The sequence below is a fragment of the Bos taurus genome, chromosome 11, assembly GCF_002263795.3.
Source record: "Bos taurus isolate L1 Dominette 01449 registration number 42190680 breed Hereford chromosome 11, ARS-UCD2.0, whole genome shotgun sequence".
In the NCBI taxonomy this organism is placed as follows: domain Eukaryota; kingdom Metazoa; phylum Chordata; class Mammalia; order Artiodactyla; family Bovidae; genus Bos; species Bos taurus.
Window position 1 is genome coordinate 89,106,695 of NC_037338.1, and position 17,256 is coordinate 89,123,950.

The window sequence follows — 17,256 nt, forward strand, 5'->3', positions numbered from 1 at the left end:
AGTGAAGTCGCTCAGTCGTGTCTGATTCTTAGCGACCCATGGACTGCAGCCCACCAGTCTCCTCTGTCCATGGGATTTTCCAGGCAAGAGTACTGGAGTGGGGTGCCATTGCCATCTCCCCTAAAGATTATATGTAGAGGTAAAAGGCCCAGAGTAGTCAACATGATATTGGAGAAGAAAGAAGCTGGAGGACTAATACCACTCATTTCAAGAATTACCGGGAAGCTACAGTAATCAGGACAAGTTGTTATCAGACAAAGAAGAAAGAAGATCAGTGGAACAGAAGAGCAAGTCCAGAAGGAGACTCACATACATACAAGCCATCAAATGAGCTTTGACAATGGAGCAAAGAAAAACAACAGGGCCAAGATAGTCCCTTTTGATAAATGGTGCTGGAAAAATGGAACTCCTCACATGCAAGATAAAAATGGATCTAGATGAAGACCGTATGCTCGGCACAAATATTAACTCAAAATGGATCAAGTATCTAAACATCAAAACTAGAAACATCCTAGAAGATAACATAGGTGAAAACCTAGATGATCTTTAGGTATGGTGATGCCTCTTTAGCGACAATACCAAAGGCACAATCCTTGAAAGAAATAACTGGATTGCATTAAAATAAAAAAACCTCTCCTCTATGGAAGACAAGCTGGATTGCATTAAAATAAAAAACCTCTCCTCTCTGGAAGACAAGATCAAGAGGATTAGAAAACAAACCACAACTGGCTGGTGATGAGAAAATATTTGCAAAGACATATCTGATAGAGGACCGTTATCCAAAATATACAAAGAATTCTTAAAACTCAATAATATAATATCAAACAATGTGATTTTAAAGTGGGCCAAAGATTTTTAACAAACACCTCGCCAAAGAAGATATACAGATGGCAAATAAGCATGTGCAAAGATGCTCCACATCGAAGGTCATCAGGAAATGCAAATTAAACCAGCAGTGAGATACCCGTACATGACTGTTAAAATGGCCCTAATCTGGAACGCTGATAACGCTAAACACTGGTGAGGATGTAGAGCGGCGGGAACCCTTACTCATTATTGGCAGGAATGCAAATGGTATAGCCACTTTGAAGGACAGTTTGGTAGGTTCTTTTCTACGAAGCAAAATGTACTCTTACATTATGATCCAGCTGTCATGCTCCTCGGTATTGACCTGAAGGAACTGCGAACACGTCCACACATAAACCCGCACATGGTATTTCTAGCAGGATTGCTTTGTGGACAGCAGTTATCTCATAGCAGGATGGACTTCCTAATATTCAGGGAGGTAGCAATAATACTTTGATAATGCAGAGACGTCAGTCAGTTCAGTTCAGTTGCTCAGTCGTGTCCGACTCTTTGCGACCCCATGAATTGTAGCACGTCAGGCCTCCCTGTCCATCACCAACTCCTGGCACTGTTTAAATTGGGAAACTCTCTCTAAGTTTTAGATCAGTCCTGGGGATGTAGGGTGGGTTTTCCAGGTGGTTCAATGGTAAAGAATCCGCCTGCCAGTGCAGGAGATGTGGATTTGATCCGTAGGTCAGGAAGATTCCCTTGAGGAGGAAATGGCCACTCCAGAATTTCTGCCTGAAGAATCCCATGGACAGACTGGCGGGCTACTCCATGGGGTCACAAAAGAGTCAGAAACGATCGAGTCACTGAGCATGCACGCCCACAGGCACATTCAGAGATGTAGGATAAGAAGCTGAACGAAGCCATCTCCCACAGCTTTATCTGTGTTATACAACACAGAATCCACTTCTCCACGTTTCTCTGTTGACAGCACAAGCAGGATGCAATGTGTAGCCATGAATTCACTGTTGGAGTGCAAAGCAAAATCAGAGGAAAATCAGGTGGTTATTTCAAAATGTAAACTGTGCGAGAAATAAATTATTTCTGACTGGGTTCTATTAAGGAGCTCAAACTTGATTAATCTGTGGCCTAGATAAGCATTTACCTCTAGCAATTACATGCCACTATTACAGTGATTATTTTATAAAAGCTAATAAACACTATCTGGAGTTAATATTTGCTCCTGGGGAAAGTTTGCCAAGAGCTTAGAATACATTTATGGAAGATTTTGCCTGCTAGGTTTGTGTGCAAAGTTTGAAACAGCAAAACCCTTTTAGCATCATTAACAATAATTATACAAAAAAATCAGTGTACAAACAGTTGTACCCAGGAAAGCTGAAATCTGATATAGAAATAGACAAAGTTTAGGAATTTTGCATAACTGGCCAAATCCTGTCAGTGTTTGGCCAATAATGCAAAGTCCAACTAACAAATTCTGCAGTTGATTTAGTCTTTGAAATGATCTCTGCTTAAATCGATACTTTGTACTCTTGTGTGTGTCAGAGTTCTAAATAATGGCTGACCTCTTGGAAATTTAAAGACTAGAATTAGACTAGTTAGTTACGCTAAGCAGATTGTGGTGTGTTTTAACCCACCCAGACCAGCCTAACAATGGGATGTTTGCTAATGTTCTCAACAGGGGAGAATAAGGAACTCATTTACAACCTGTGTATCTGGTTAAGTGCCCATTTTAATAATACGTTTAAGCAGGATTTTCTTTGAGTTCAATGATTGGTGGACATGCATAAGCACATATATATGAATTTTAGTAAAGGTGTTAGATATTCACACATTCTCTTAATTAGGCTAGAGATTCAGGAAAAAAAAAAAAACTAGTACTTTCTTATTATGGTATTATCATCAAGATACAGTATCCTATTTAAAATTCACATATGAGTAATCTTTATGTCAAAAGAATAAGCATAATCCATGATCCCGGATTTGCTACCATAATTTTCTTTATTTACGTACAGATTGTGTGCATGTGTGTGTGCTTGATCATGTCCAACTCTTTGCAACCCCATGGACTGTAGCCTGACAGGCTTCTCTGTTCATGGAATTTTCTAGGCAAGAATACTTAAGTGAGTTGCCATTTCCTCCTCCAGGGGATCTTCCTGACCCAGGGATCAGACCCACATCTCTTGCATCTCCTGCATTGGCAGGTGAATTCTTTACCACTGAGTCACCTGGGAAGCCCACCTATATATTTGTAGGCTCTGTCAGCTCACTCAACAAGGGATGTGAGTAGGGGTGGAAGAAGCTACCATCTGGGTCTTTGAAGTTATTCACTTTCTGCAAACTTTATTCATCTCTAAAGCTCTCATGCCTCCTTGTTTATCGAGAACCTTAGATAAGATTTCTTGTTGGTAATGAGAAGGGAGTTGGATCTAAAACTTGTTTCATTCTTCAATCTGGTGTGCACCGAAAACATTTTTCTTAGGGTGAAAGATGACAGACAGATGTCGGATACACTAGGCTATGTGCAGGTATCTATTCTGAGAAGCTGAGGAGAGAACGATGCTCTGAAACATACTAAAGTGTGTGTGTGTTTCTTCTCTGGAGAGGATGGGTTCTTTGGGGAATTAAACAAGTAAATGCATGAAACGAACTGAGAGCTACCCCGTGTAGCCACTGCCAAGAACAGGGGCCACCTTGAGGGGCTGGACAGGCAGCTCTGATAGTCTTATATTCTCAGCTCAGGGGGATTAGGTGGGGAAACAGCAGGGACACAGGTTCTAAGAACCATAGGAAAGAATCCTAGATATTAATGATAATTGATACTCTAAGTGAATTATGGGTCTGCCTTAACAGTATCAATCAAAGCATAGACTTTTATAGTGACACTGCTACTTTAAAGAAGTATTCTTCAAAGACGAATGACAAAATCGGAAAAATTCAGGAGTGTAGTCTGGGGGAATTTTCATCTACTTCGGACTTTGAAAAAACTAAGGGCCATGCATCCTCTTTATACCACAGGAGTTGCCACCAAAACATTGTTGATGACTAATCATTATTCTCTCAACTAAGAAAGCATTTCTCTTCCCAAAAGACAGATGTAAGGAAGTAGACAAGCTGGACATTTTCCAGTGGAAACCCTTGTCCAATTTCTTAGACGTTAAGATCATACTTTCAGAAAAGTTGTTTAGGGCCTTCACTGTAGAGTCACATCTCTCCTATATCTTATCTTCTAAAAATCCACCAGTTGTAATACTTGAAAAATACCTTATTAAGTTTATTCTTGCTGTAGCTTTCTAATGATCTTTTTGTTATACTTTTATTGAGATATATTCACACACCATACAATTCACCCATTTAAAGTATACAGTTCAATGATCTCTAGTGTGTTCACAGTTATGGAACCATCACCCAAACCAATATTAGAACATTTTCATTAAACCTGAAAGAAACTCTTTCCCTTTAGCTATCTCTCCCCATGTCATTTCATTCCTGTGTTCAACTCAAGCCAACCACTGATCTACTTTCTGTCCTTTTTGGTTCGCCTATTCTGGAAATTTCATATAAAAGGAATCATATAATATGTGGTCTTTTGTGACTGGCTTCTTCCACTGAGCATAATATTTTCAATGTTCATTCGTATTATAGATGCACCAATACTTCTTCTATTTTTATAATTGAATAATATTTCATCATATGGATAGACCACATTTTGTTTATCCATTTGTCAGTTGATGGTCAGTTGGATTCTTTCCACATTTGAGCTATCATAAATAAAGTTGCTATGAACATTGGTATACAAGGATTTTGTGATTTACATTTTCATTTCTCTTGGGTATATACTTAGGGGTGGAATTGCTGGCTTAAATGGTAGCTGTCTGTGTAATCATTTGAGGAACTGCTGGACTGTCTCCTAAAGCAGGATACAACACCATGACGTTCCCACCAGGAGTGTGAGAAAGTGAAAGTCACTTGGTCTTGTCCGACTCTTTGTGACCCCACGGACTATACAGTCCATGGAATTCTCCAGGTCAGAACACTGGAGTGGACAGCTGTTCCAACCCAGGGATCGAAACAAGGTCTCCTGCATTGCAGACAGATTCTTTACCATCTGAGTCACCAGGGAAGCCCAGGAATACTGGAGTGGGTAGCCTTTCTCTTCTCCAGTGGATCTTCCTGACCTGGAAATCAAATTGGGGTCTCCTGCTTTGCAGGAGGATTCTTTACCAACTGAGCTACCGGGGAAGCCCAGGAGTGTGTGAGGGTTCTAGTTTCTCCACATCATTGCCAACAATTGTCAATCTATCTTTTTGATTATAGGCATCCTGCTGCTGCTGCTGCTGCTGCTCACTTCAGTCGTGTCCGACTCTGTGCGACCCCATAGACGGCAGCCCACCAGGCTTCCCCGTCCCTGGGATTCTCCAGGCAAGAACACTGGAGTGGGTTGCCATTTCCTTCTCCAATGCATGAAAGTGAAAAGTGAAAGTGAAGTCGCTCAGTCGTGTCTGATTCTTAGCGACCCATGGACTGCAGCCTACCAGGCTCCTCCGTCCATGGGATTTTCTAGGCAAAAGTACTGGAATGGGGTGCCATTGCCTTCTCTCATAGGCATCCTAGTGGGGTGCAAAGTGATATTTAATTGAGGTTTTTATTTTTATTATCCTAATGACTAATCTGAATGCAGAGTTCCAAAGAATAGCAAGGAGAGATAAGAAAGCCTTCCTCAGTGATCAATGCAAAGAAATAGAGGAAAACAACGGAATGGGAAAGACTAGAGGTCTCTTCAAGAAAAGCAGAGATACCAAAGGAACATTTCATGCAAAGATGGGCTCAATAAAGGACAGAACTGGTATGGACCTAACAGAAGCAGAAGATATTAAGAAGAGGTGGCAAGAATACACAGAAGAACTGTACAAAAAAGATCTTCACAACCAAGATAATCATGATGGTGTGATCACTGACCTACAGCCAGACATTCTGGAATGTGAAGTCAAGTGGGCCTTGGAAAGCATCACTATGAACAAAGCTAGTGGAGGTGATGGAATTCCAGTTGAGCTATTCCAAATCCTGAAAGATGATGCTGTGAAAGTGCTGTACTCAATATGCCAGCCAATTTGGAAAACTCAGCAGTGGCCACAGGACTGGAAAAGGTCAGTTTTCATTCCAATCCCAAAGAAAGGCAATGCCAAAGAATGTTCAATCAACCACACAATTGCACTCATCTCACACGCTAGTAAAGTAATATTCAAAATTCTCCAAGCCAGGCTTCAGCAATATGTGAATCATGAACTTCCTGATGTTCAAGCGGGGTTTAGAAAAGGCAGAGGAACCAGAGATCAAATTGCCAACATCCACTGGATCATGGAAAAAGCAAGAGAGTTCCAGAAAAACATCTATTTCTGCTTTATTGACTATGCCAAAGCCTTTGACTGTGTGGATCACAATAGACTGTGGGAAATTCTGAAAGAGATGGGAATACCAGACCACCTGATCTGTCTCTTGAGAAATCTGTATGCAGGTCAGGAAGCAACAGTTAGAACTGGACATGGAACAACAGACTGGTTCCAAATAGGAAAAGGAGTACGTCAAGGCTGTATATTGTCACCCTGCTTATTTAACTTATATGCAGAGTACATCATGAGAAACGCTGGACTGGAAGAAACACAAGCTGGAATCAAGATTGCCGGGAGAAATATCAATAACCTCAGATATGCAGATGATACCACCCTTATGGCAGAAAGTGAAGAGGAACTTAAAAAGCCTCTTGATGAAGGTGAAAGAAGAGAGTGAAAAAGTTGGCTTAAAGCTCAACATTCAGAAAACGAAGATCATGGCATCCGGTCCCACCACTTCATGGGAAATAGATGGGGAAACAGTGGAAACAGTGTCAGACTTTATTTTTCTGGGCTCCAAAATCACTGCAGATGGTGACTGCAGCCATGAAATTAAAAGACACTTACTCCTTGGAAGGAAAGTTATGACCAACCTAGATAGCATATTCAAAAGCAGAGACATTACTTTGCCAACAAAGGTCCGTCTAGTCAAGGCTATGGTTTTTCCTGTAGTCATATATGGATGTGAGAGTTGGACTGTGAAGAAGGCTGAGCACTGAAGAATTGATGCTTTTGAACTGTGGTGTTGGAGAAGACTCTTGAGAGTCCCTTGGACTGCAAGGAGATTCAACCAGTCCATTCTGATGGAGATCAGCCCTGGGATTTCTTTGGAAGGAATGATTCTAAAGCTGAAACTCCAGTACTTTGGCCACCTCATGAGAAGAGTTGACTCATTGGAAAAGACTCTGATGCTGGGAGAGATTGGGAGGCAAGAGGAGAAGGGGATGACAGAGGATGAGACGGCTGGATGGCATCACCTACTCGATGGATGTGAGTCTGAGTGTACTCCGGGAGTTGGTGATGGACAGGGAGGCCTGGCGTGCCGAAATTCATGGGGTCGAAAAGAGTCGGACAGGACTGAGTGACTGATCTGATCTGAATGACTAATGATGTTGAGTATATTTTCATGTGCTCACTGGCCCTTTGTGTATCTTCTTTGGAGAAATATGACTATTTTTTAAGTATGTTCTGTTGAAATACAAGCATAATTCCATTTGTCTTCTGTTGTCCGGTGGCCTTGCAGGATAGGGCAATTGGCAAATAATTCCAAGTCTGGAGATTTGCAAAACCACAACATAGTATGTTTAATGACACCTCAGCTTTGTTATTCCATGACTCGTTTTTAAAAAATAAGTAATACATAACTACTTTCATGAGAAAGTATGATTTGTCATTACACATTCCCAGTGAAACACGATACAATTCAGCTCTCAACTTTAATGTCTTCATTTTATGTTCCTGATTAGGATAATTTCAGCTTTCATAATATTATTTTTATATATGATAAAATACTACTGGTCCAGGACAAATCAACTTTAAGTACAAAGTTCCTAGTTTATCTTAGAAATACCAGCAATCAAATAAAAGAATTAAAGAAAAAAGATGATCACGATTGTGTTTCTTCTGCTACAGGGGCCACTGCTGAACTCTAAGGAACACATTTCTATTCTTTCTCTTTGGATAGCCTACCAAGAGTTCACTGGCAATTTACCATGTGGTTTTCATGTAGCCAGAGTTCACGGCAGTACAGTAGACTGACTTCTCATCTCTAGATCTGTTTCTTGTAAAAGCATTCCATCAGTCATGCCTTAAAAACCTTTTCTAAGAGTGAAGCTTCTAGTTTGGGTCTCATTCCTGATTTAGTTCACACCTGGAAAGTGTAAGTAAATTAGTTTTGGATCCTAGACTAACTCTTTTTCTCTGCCTTTCCTTGCATTTCTTTTAATTTTTATTGAAGTATAGTTGATTAACAATATTGTGTTAGTTTCTGGTGTGCAGCAAAGTGATTCAGTTATACCTAAAAATGCATCTATTCTTTTTCAAATTCTTTTCCCACTTAGGTTATTACAGAATACTGAGCAGAAGACTCTGTTGCTGGAGATAAAAAGTCAGTAACACCTACTCGTAGCCCAGTGAATGAGCAGAGGTGTATAGTGCTAATCCACCAGTGAGGTTGCTCTGATGGAGAACACAAGGGACTGAGAAGTACATGGAGCCCAAGTCTTTGCAGTACGAGAGATGTTAGAGCCAAGATTCCACAGAGGAGGAGATAACAGAGTCCACAATAATAAATAGAAGTTATCAGGTAGAAAAATAAGAGAGGTCATTCTGGGAAGGGCCATAATGACCTAGGCCCAGAGGAGTGGCAGAGGGCTTAGTCCTTAAGACTAGAACTGGGCATATGTAGGTGGGCTCCAGGTGGAGGCGGGCTGGAGATGATAATAGATAAATGCCCTTATTACAGGCACTGTGTTACTGTTCAGTCACTAAGTCGTGTCTGACTCCTTGCAACCAACGAACTGCAGCAATCTGTGCTCCTCTGTCCTACACTACCTCCTGGAGTTTGCCCAGATTCATGTCCATTGCGTTGGCTGTTCTATCTAACAATCTCATCCTCTGCCACTCTCTTTGCCTTTTGCCTTCAATCTTTCCTAGCACCAGGGTTTTTTTCCAATGAGTCAGCTCTTGGCATCAGGTGGCCAAAGTACTGGGGTTTCAGCTTCAACATCAGTCCTTCAATGAATATTCAGGGTGGATTTCCTTTAGGATTGACTGGTTTGATCTCCTTGCTGTCCAAGGGACTCTCTCAAGAATTTTCATATAGCTTATTTGTTTTTTTCTTCCCCTTGACCTCGGTTTTACTCTCTGGAACAGCAAAGAATGAACTGAATGATTCTTTTCATTAGAGCGTTTCATAGGTTTGACAACAGTGCTAACATCGCTCCCAAATCTTGAGTTTTCCAAAGGGAACATTCCTTATTCCTTCACTTTTTCTTCATATGGAATGAAGAAAATGGTTTCCAAGATCTTCACCATCACCGTTTTCTCTACTGGATATGCTTCAACTTTTAAATTTCTTTATAAAATGTGGGTCCCAATGCAGAATGCAGATCCAGGTGTGGTTTGCCCAGTGTGATATCTTGGGGTTAATATTCCCTCTGCCACGAGTACTAAGCACTGGCATCCGATTGTCTCTGCCCAGGTGAGCTCATCTCTAACTTCTGAGCCTTGTTTCCCCACTGAACTAGATTCTTTCATCCTTGGGCATGTTACTTACTGACTCAAAAACAAGACTGGTTCTTTACACATAGTTATTTTCATCTGGTTAACTTTGACTCATATTTCCCAGAAAGGCCAGAGCCTTTTAAAATCTTTATCCAACAATGTCTTGGTGATCTCTCTCTACCTAGTGTCATCTGAAGTTTTCAAAGTCATGAAATATTGTAGCCTGTCTTCATCCAACAATATATAAAAAATATTGGTAACAATTGGGTCACGTACAAAATCAGCAACCTTGTTTTTATTAAGGAATTGGGAGATTGGGAGATTGGGATTAACATATATATATACTCAGTTCAGTTCAGTCACTAAGTTGTGTCTGACGCTTTACAACCCCATGGACTGCAGCATGCCAGGCTGCCCTGTCCATCACCAACTCCCGCAGCTAACCAAACTCGTCCATCGAGTTGGTGATGCCATCCAACCATCTCATCCTCTGTCGTCCCCTTCTCCTCCCGCCTTCAATCTTTCCCAGCCTCAGAGTCTATGTATATGTATAGGGTCTATGTTTACATATATGTATACATTGGAGAAGGAAATGGCAACCCACTCCAGTGTTCTTGCCTGGAGAATCCCAGGGACGGGGGAGCCTGGTGGGCTGCTGTCTGTGGGGTCGCACAGAGTCGGACACGACTGAAGCGACTTAGCAGCAGCAGCAGCAGCATACATGTATATATGTATACGTGTATATTTGTATATGTATGCATATACATATGTATATGTGTGTGTGTGTGTGTGTGTATACACACACACACACATATATATACACATCAGGGTCTATGTATAATATACACTTCTATGTATAAAATGGATAACTAATTAAGAACCCACTGTATAGCATAAGAAGTGAGCCGTGACGTTATTTACAGGCAAATGTGTTTAAAGTGATGTGTTGTTGAGTCACACCAGAGAGGTTTTTGGTGCACTTATAAACCATCCCAAATCTATTATATCCGCCCTATCATCCAGCCTTCAACATGTCCAAGGGGCATCTTGCCTTCTACCGGGGTGCCAGCATGATTTCAGCATTACTGCTGCCTTAGTCACTGTTGTCTTGGGAGCCTGCCTGGTCTGCACTGGCTGTGTGAAACGGCTGATCTCACTCTTGAATAGCAGCATCTCCAGCCTCTTGGACTCTGGAGTCCTAAGGCTCTGAGGGGCTGACATTTAGGTCTTTTCACACACCCTGCAGCTCTGACTTCACACCAGGGTAGACTAGACATGCTTGGGAATTGTCTTCTGAAACACACATTTATTGGATCACAGCTTTTAGAGGCTTGCTCTATATTTACCCGTCTGATACGGCTGCCAAGGTATCACCTAGTCTCCTGTGACTCTGACACTCCCAGGGACGTAAAGATCACTATTTTTAAAGCTAGTTGTGAATATCACACCTTCCTTCTCCTTAGAAGAGCCTAATTATCTATTTGTTAGACATACCCCTGTTCTCTGTAACTTTATTCTACTCCACAGGCTCTCTATTTTAGAAGTCAGTGTAAATTGAGCTTTAAGATTTCTGTGGGGAGGGATCACTGTCTACATTCCTCCCTTTCCTGGCCATGTCAAGAGTATCTTGGTGGTCGTTCTAGGACTTTCCAACATCTGGCTACTTCTCCATGTTCCCATGCTACTAAACTTTCTTACCTTAATGTCTTTTGAAATATTGCCTGTGTGCGTGCCAAGTTGTCTCAGTTCTGTCTGACTCTTTGTGATTGTAGCCCGCCAGGCTCCTCTGTCCATGGGGATTCTCCAGGCAAGAATACTGGAAGGGGTTGCCATGCCCTCCTCCAGGGGATCTTTCCAACCCAGGAATTGAACCCATGTCTCTGGCGTCTCCTGCCTTTCAGGCAGGTTCTTTATCCACTGAGCTACCTGGGAAACCCTTTCAAAATATTGAGCTGGACAAAATGTTCATTAGGGATTTTCCATGAGAGATTATGAAGACCACAAATGAACTTTTTTGCCAACCAAATGTATCTCAAAGACTTTTTCTTGATTCTTATTTATAAGAATATCCCTAGTATTCCTACATTTCTACCATCTTTTTTTTTTTTTTTTGACTCTAACACTGAGAAGAAAAAGCTCTTTAAAAAAATAAAGATTTCTTTTTCTCAATTGTGAAAACAAGCATGGCCATAGTGTAAAGTCTATTAAACATGAAAATGTTGAAAAATTGATTGTGCTATCCAAACACTACTACATTTTGATTTAGTTTAATTAAATCTTTCTCAGTGCACATTTATTTTTCACAGTTGTCATCACCTCTTATCTATAATTTAGTATCCCTTTTTACTTAGCTTATTAGTTTCTTGTTTCATGTCATTATATAAACATCAAAATAGATATCACCATGTAGTTGACTCTTTTGTTGATTATTTTTGATACTTTTTATAAATAAAGTCATGAGGATTATCTTTGATATCAAGGTTTTCTCTCTATATCTCTTGGGTAATTTTCTCAAGATAAAGTCAAAGAAGTGCTATCATTGTACCAAGAGGGGATTTTTATGGTTCCTGATGTTGTTGTTTAGTCCTGAAGTCATGTCCAACTCTTTGCAACCCCATAGACTGTAGCTCACCAGGCTCCTCTGACAATGGGGTTCTCCAGGCAAGAATACTGGAGTGGGTTGCCATTTTCTTCTCCAGAGGATCTTCCCAACCCAGGGATCAAACCCACGTCTCCTGCATTGGCCAGTAGATTCTTTACTGCTGAGCCACCAGGGAACATATTCCAAGTTGTTTTCCGTAAGAGTTGAATCCAGTTATACACCTACGAGCAATATGTGAAAATATTTATTGGCATGATTTGTTTTAGGAAAAGCATAGTTACAACATTTTAAGGGTAAAACTGTAGTATTCTATATTAGAAGAGAGGTGAAAGCATTGTCGTAGTTGAAGCACATCTCAGGACAAGTTCCATGAACACGGTTTAGAATGTTCAGCAAATCCCTTATCTGTTGGACATGATATATGGTAAGCTTCCCAAAGACTGTGAAGAATACCAAAAGTTTACAGAGACTATTATGCAGACCTTTTGCTTTGGGATTTTGACTTTTGAATCCAGTGATTCAAACCCAGTCATTCTCACAGATTCCTTTCAAGAGCAGAGAAGGTCAGCTGTAATATAACTGTTTAATGCTTTATGTGTACTACCTGGGAACCAGATCACATAGACAAATTCCTAAAAATCCCACAGAGGCATGATAGTCTAAGAAGCCTGCTTCTCGGAATTAACTATTGTGATCTTTAATGTGATGAATGGTTTAATTGTTGCCTTTCAGAGGATTTATATGTGTTTTCAAACCATAAAAGTAGAAGTTCAGGTAAGGTAAACTGGAAATAATAGAGAACAGGGAACTTGGGGTGGGTAGTCAAAGTAGTTATGTCAGGCTAATTCCCACTGTTATCCCACATGGTACCCACACATCCAGGCTCACCCTGCCATACTGTAGGAAAGGGGAAGGTTTGGGGCCAAACAATGGGATTAAGATCTTAGTCCCCAGTGTTCATTGCAGCACTATGTATAAGAGCCAGGTCATGGAAGCAACCTAAATGTCCACTGACAGATGAATGGATAAGAAAGCTGTGGTTCATACATACAAGGCTGGGAGGGAGGTCCAAGAGGGAGAGGATATATGCATACATATAGCTGATTTACTTCATTATACAGTGGAAACTAACATGACATTGTAAAGCACTATATCCCAATTAAAAAAAAAATGATCCTAGTCTTGCTACTTTAGTAAGTTCTTGGGAAATTTACTTAAGTTCTCCAAGCTTAATTTTCCTTATCTGTCAAAATAGGTGCATCTCTATCATCTTTACACAGGAGCTATTAGAGGAAAACATACATAGAAGAAAGGAAACCAAGGAAGTAGGTGAAGCTTCCCAGGGAAAAGGCAGACAGTTAGAAGAACATGGTTACAGTATTTATATGCAACAGATAATCAACTGCAGATTCGGTCAAAAAGGTTATGCTGCATTGCTCCTCATTTTAACTTATTCCTTTCCCAGTTACTTACTTATTCATTCATGTATTCATCTTTTACTTTCTCTATTCATTCATGCATTCAATAATCATTTGTTGAGCCAGGCACTGAATTAAATTCTGAGGACTCACAAATTAATGAGATACCATTTCTGCCCCCAAAAGGAGAGGAGTCTATTTTAACCTAGAAGATCCATAATGACTGTTCAAGCAATAAGTACTTTCATGTTGTTGAGGAATTATTTGGATCCAGGTTCCTATCCTACTCTGGGACTGCTTCCAGAAGGAGGTAACCCTTGAGTGGCAATGTGAAGGACAGGATAAATAGTCTCAAGAAAGGAGTGAGGCAGTGGAGGTGTATTTCAGGCTACAGGAACTATTTTCCCCAAGTTCTGATGCATGAGACATGTGGTCCATTGAGAAATTCCAAGTTGGCTAATGTGACTCAACCAAAGGATACTGTTGGCATGTAATAAGAGCTGAGATAAGAAATGGTCCTAGGAGCCCATGATGAAGACTGTGGTCCAGATCAGTAGTTTAAGCAAATCTTAGAAGCAGTGGGGAGCCATGGGGAAGTTTCAATCTGGGAGAATGACCAGATCTATAGGTTACATGACCAGTGGCTTAATGTGGAATTTAGATGGAGGGGAGTGAGCATCCACGCTGAGAGTGTAGGAGACGTGTTTACCATAAATCTGGTTAGAATGAGGACTGCCTGACCCCAGGCAGGCACAGCGGTGTTTGGGAAGAGGAATGCAATTTGAGAGAAGTTAAGGAGTTAGAGTTGAGAGACTTGGGAGCCAATTTGGTGTTGAAGGAGCTGAGGGAGAAGAAAGGACGAAAGAAAGGTTATGATAAAACCTGAATTTCTTATTCAGGTCAATGGATGATGGTGAGGATAAGGAACAACAGCTACACCATCACCAGAGAAACTAACTGCCTCTGCATTTGTGTATGTCTGGTTTTCATTTCTTGCATTGACAGGGAAGCTAAAATAGAACATAACAGAGGCCTGTGGTGCTCATCCCAAAGCTGCAGCAATACTTGGGGCCCTGCAGGCTGCGACTCTGATGCTGGGAAAGATGGAAGGCAAAAGGAGAAAGGGGCACCAGAGGATGAGATGGTAGAATGACATCACTGACTCCATGGACATGAATTTGAGCCAACTCCAGGAGATAACAAAGGACAAGGAAGCTCGGTGTATGGAGTCCATGGGGTTATGAAGCGTGGGGTGTGACTTAGTGACTCAAAAACAACAGCAACAAGGCTGCCACAGGGGCACGGGCACCTATGACCAGGGCACCTAATGGAGTTCAAGCCCCTCTGTTGTAAATTGTATTATTGCTCGAAAGTATTGCCAGCTGAAATCTGTGGCTTCATAACTGCCTTCTGTCTCTCAGTTTGAACACCAAATTAAGGCCCTCCTCTTTTGTGGCTAAGCTTCTCCTGTGGACCTCAGTTCTCAGCTCTGCTCACTCCTACCTCCTTTGTTTCAGTGTCCTCATGAGTCTTGGTGTGACGCTTCTTCCTCCAGCTGCAACATCCACAAGTCCAACCAGGTAGACCACCTCTCCAGGATAATCCAGATGATCTGTTTTAGGCAGTCTGGACGGAAGGAATTATGCTAGAGGCTTTCATTTCCTTTCAAAGGGATGAATTTTACACTTGGACATAACATCTAAGAAGGCAACATCAGCAGCAGGGATTGGAACACCCTTGTCCACATGGGGAATGTGGGCTGGAGTGTTGAGGTCTGTGTCTGGGGTAGAGTGGTCCTAGACAGATCCTTCTCTGATAAACCTACCCAGCCTGGGGAGTTTTCAGGATCAACTACCCGTAGGTGAGAAGGAAGTGGCACCTGAAACTCATTTCTCTTCTGTCCCAGGGGGACAGCTGAGCCACCTACAAGACTTCTCAGTATCAGAAAGAGCCAGGACGCTAGATTTTCTTCCTCCTGACTAAAGTTCTGGGACAGTTCAGAAAGCCTTACATTTATTTTCCACCGCAGAGATGAGTCTCCTGGCTTTTCTCAATCTTGACGGTGTGAACATTGCCTACTGTGAGTCTTGCCTCTTCAAAAGGAAAGAAAGGCCCTTAGCTGGCTAGCCTCTCTTCATGGCATGTTTGCTCGCTGTTACCACATCCCTAGGTATGCCTACTACTGTTAAGTGGGGAGTGTTGGCAGAGGGTGGAAACGAGGAGCCTGTGGTCCCAGGAAAGAGCCGCTGATATTAGATTTTGTCCTGTATTTACTGCAGTGCTGTGACAAACCGTATTTACCCTAAGGAGCAAAATAACATTTCCTCGTAATATTTTAGAGCTGTTGTACTTTTATTTTCATATACATATGTATATATGCCTGATAAGAAAAAACAATAAAAAGAAAACAGATATAGTTCTTAACCTTAGCACAGGATCCATGCAGAATGTTACGACATGATAATAAAATATTGAGTGTATGAGATTTGGAAGGCAGTTCCCCTACTTCTATCCCTCTCTGGTCTGGTCAATGCTAAGGACCCAATTCCTCATATTAGTGTTTTTGTTTCAAATACCTGGAGTAGTTTCTCTTTCCTGCACTGGATTCTGACATGCATAGTCACAGAGCAGAGGTAGATTGAAACTCCTGAGTAATGAGCTCCAGTAATTTATGCACAAAATCGTGACCTCATTTGCATACAGCTACCCTCTTTTACATCATCTTGTCTCTTCTTTTTCCTCTTAACATAATAGATTTTAAAAAATAGATAATATATGATGTCTGATTTTTCCCCTGTGACACATATCATTTGGCATATGAGAGTAAATAGAGCATGTAGCTGAGATTCTGAGGAACACCCTTCTCAGCCCGGCTGAAGGATCTCAGCTCCATGACATCTGAGCATATACTGCAGAAGGATGTCAGCTCTGAGTTGTACCCTGGACCTTGACTCTAAGCTTAGAGTCATTGAATTGACTCTTAGGCTCATTGAATTGACTGTGCCATCTTATGGAATTAATCAGAATAAACTAGTGATGGTGATTGTGAGTGACATGAGACAGAACATGACACTTCATATTATACGACTTGTCTCAGACCAGGAAAAGAATGATGGGAGGAGTAATCCTTAAAGACATTAAAGTTAGATGTGTGGAATCATTTATATTTATGCATGGGGTCTATCCCTGGGCATAATCTGGATGAATGATAATGCTGCAAACCACAGTAGAGGTCTATGTTGGGTTGATCAAAAAGTTCATTTGGATTTTTCATAAAATGCTCTAAAAAAACCCAAATGAACTTTTAGACTGACTCAAAATTCTGATACGGTGGGATTCTATGCTTTACTTCTCCCCTCCACACCCCCCTCCCCAACTCTGACTTGAGAAGAGTGTCAAGGGCTTATCTGCCCCACTTGCTTCTCTCGCTGGAATTTTAAAGGAAGAAAACACGATGGCTGGGAGCATTCCTTCTAGAGAAACAATTAGACAGAATAAAAACCTGACGCTCTGTACCTTGAGTGGTTTGGCAAAATGGAGAGGTGGGGAAAGACAGGTTCAGAGAGTGTATTGTGGAGGGGGAACTGGAAAGGGCAGCAACTAGACTGGTAGTGTGGGTGATGGTTTTATAGGGTTACAAATAAATTTTTTTTTTTACAGTGCATTTTTTCTCTCTCTTTTTTTTTCTTTTTTTAATTTAATTTTATTTTTAAACTTTACAATATTGTATTAGTTTTGCCAAACATCAAAATGAATCCGCAACAGGTATACCCGTGCTCCCCATCCTGAACCCTCCTCCCTCCTTCCTCCC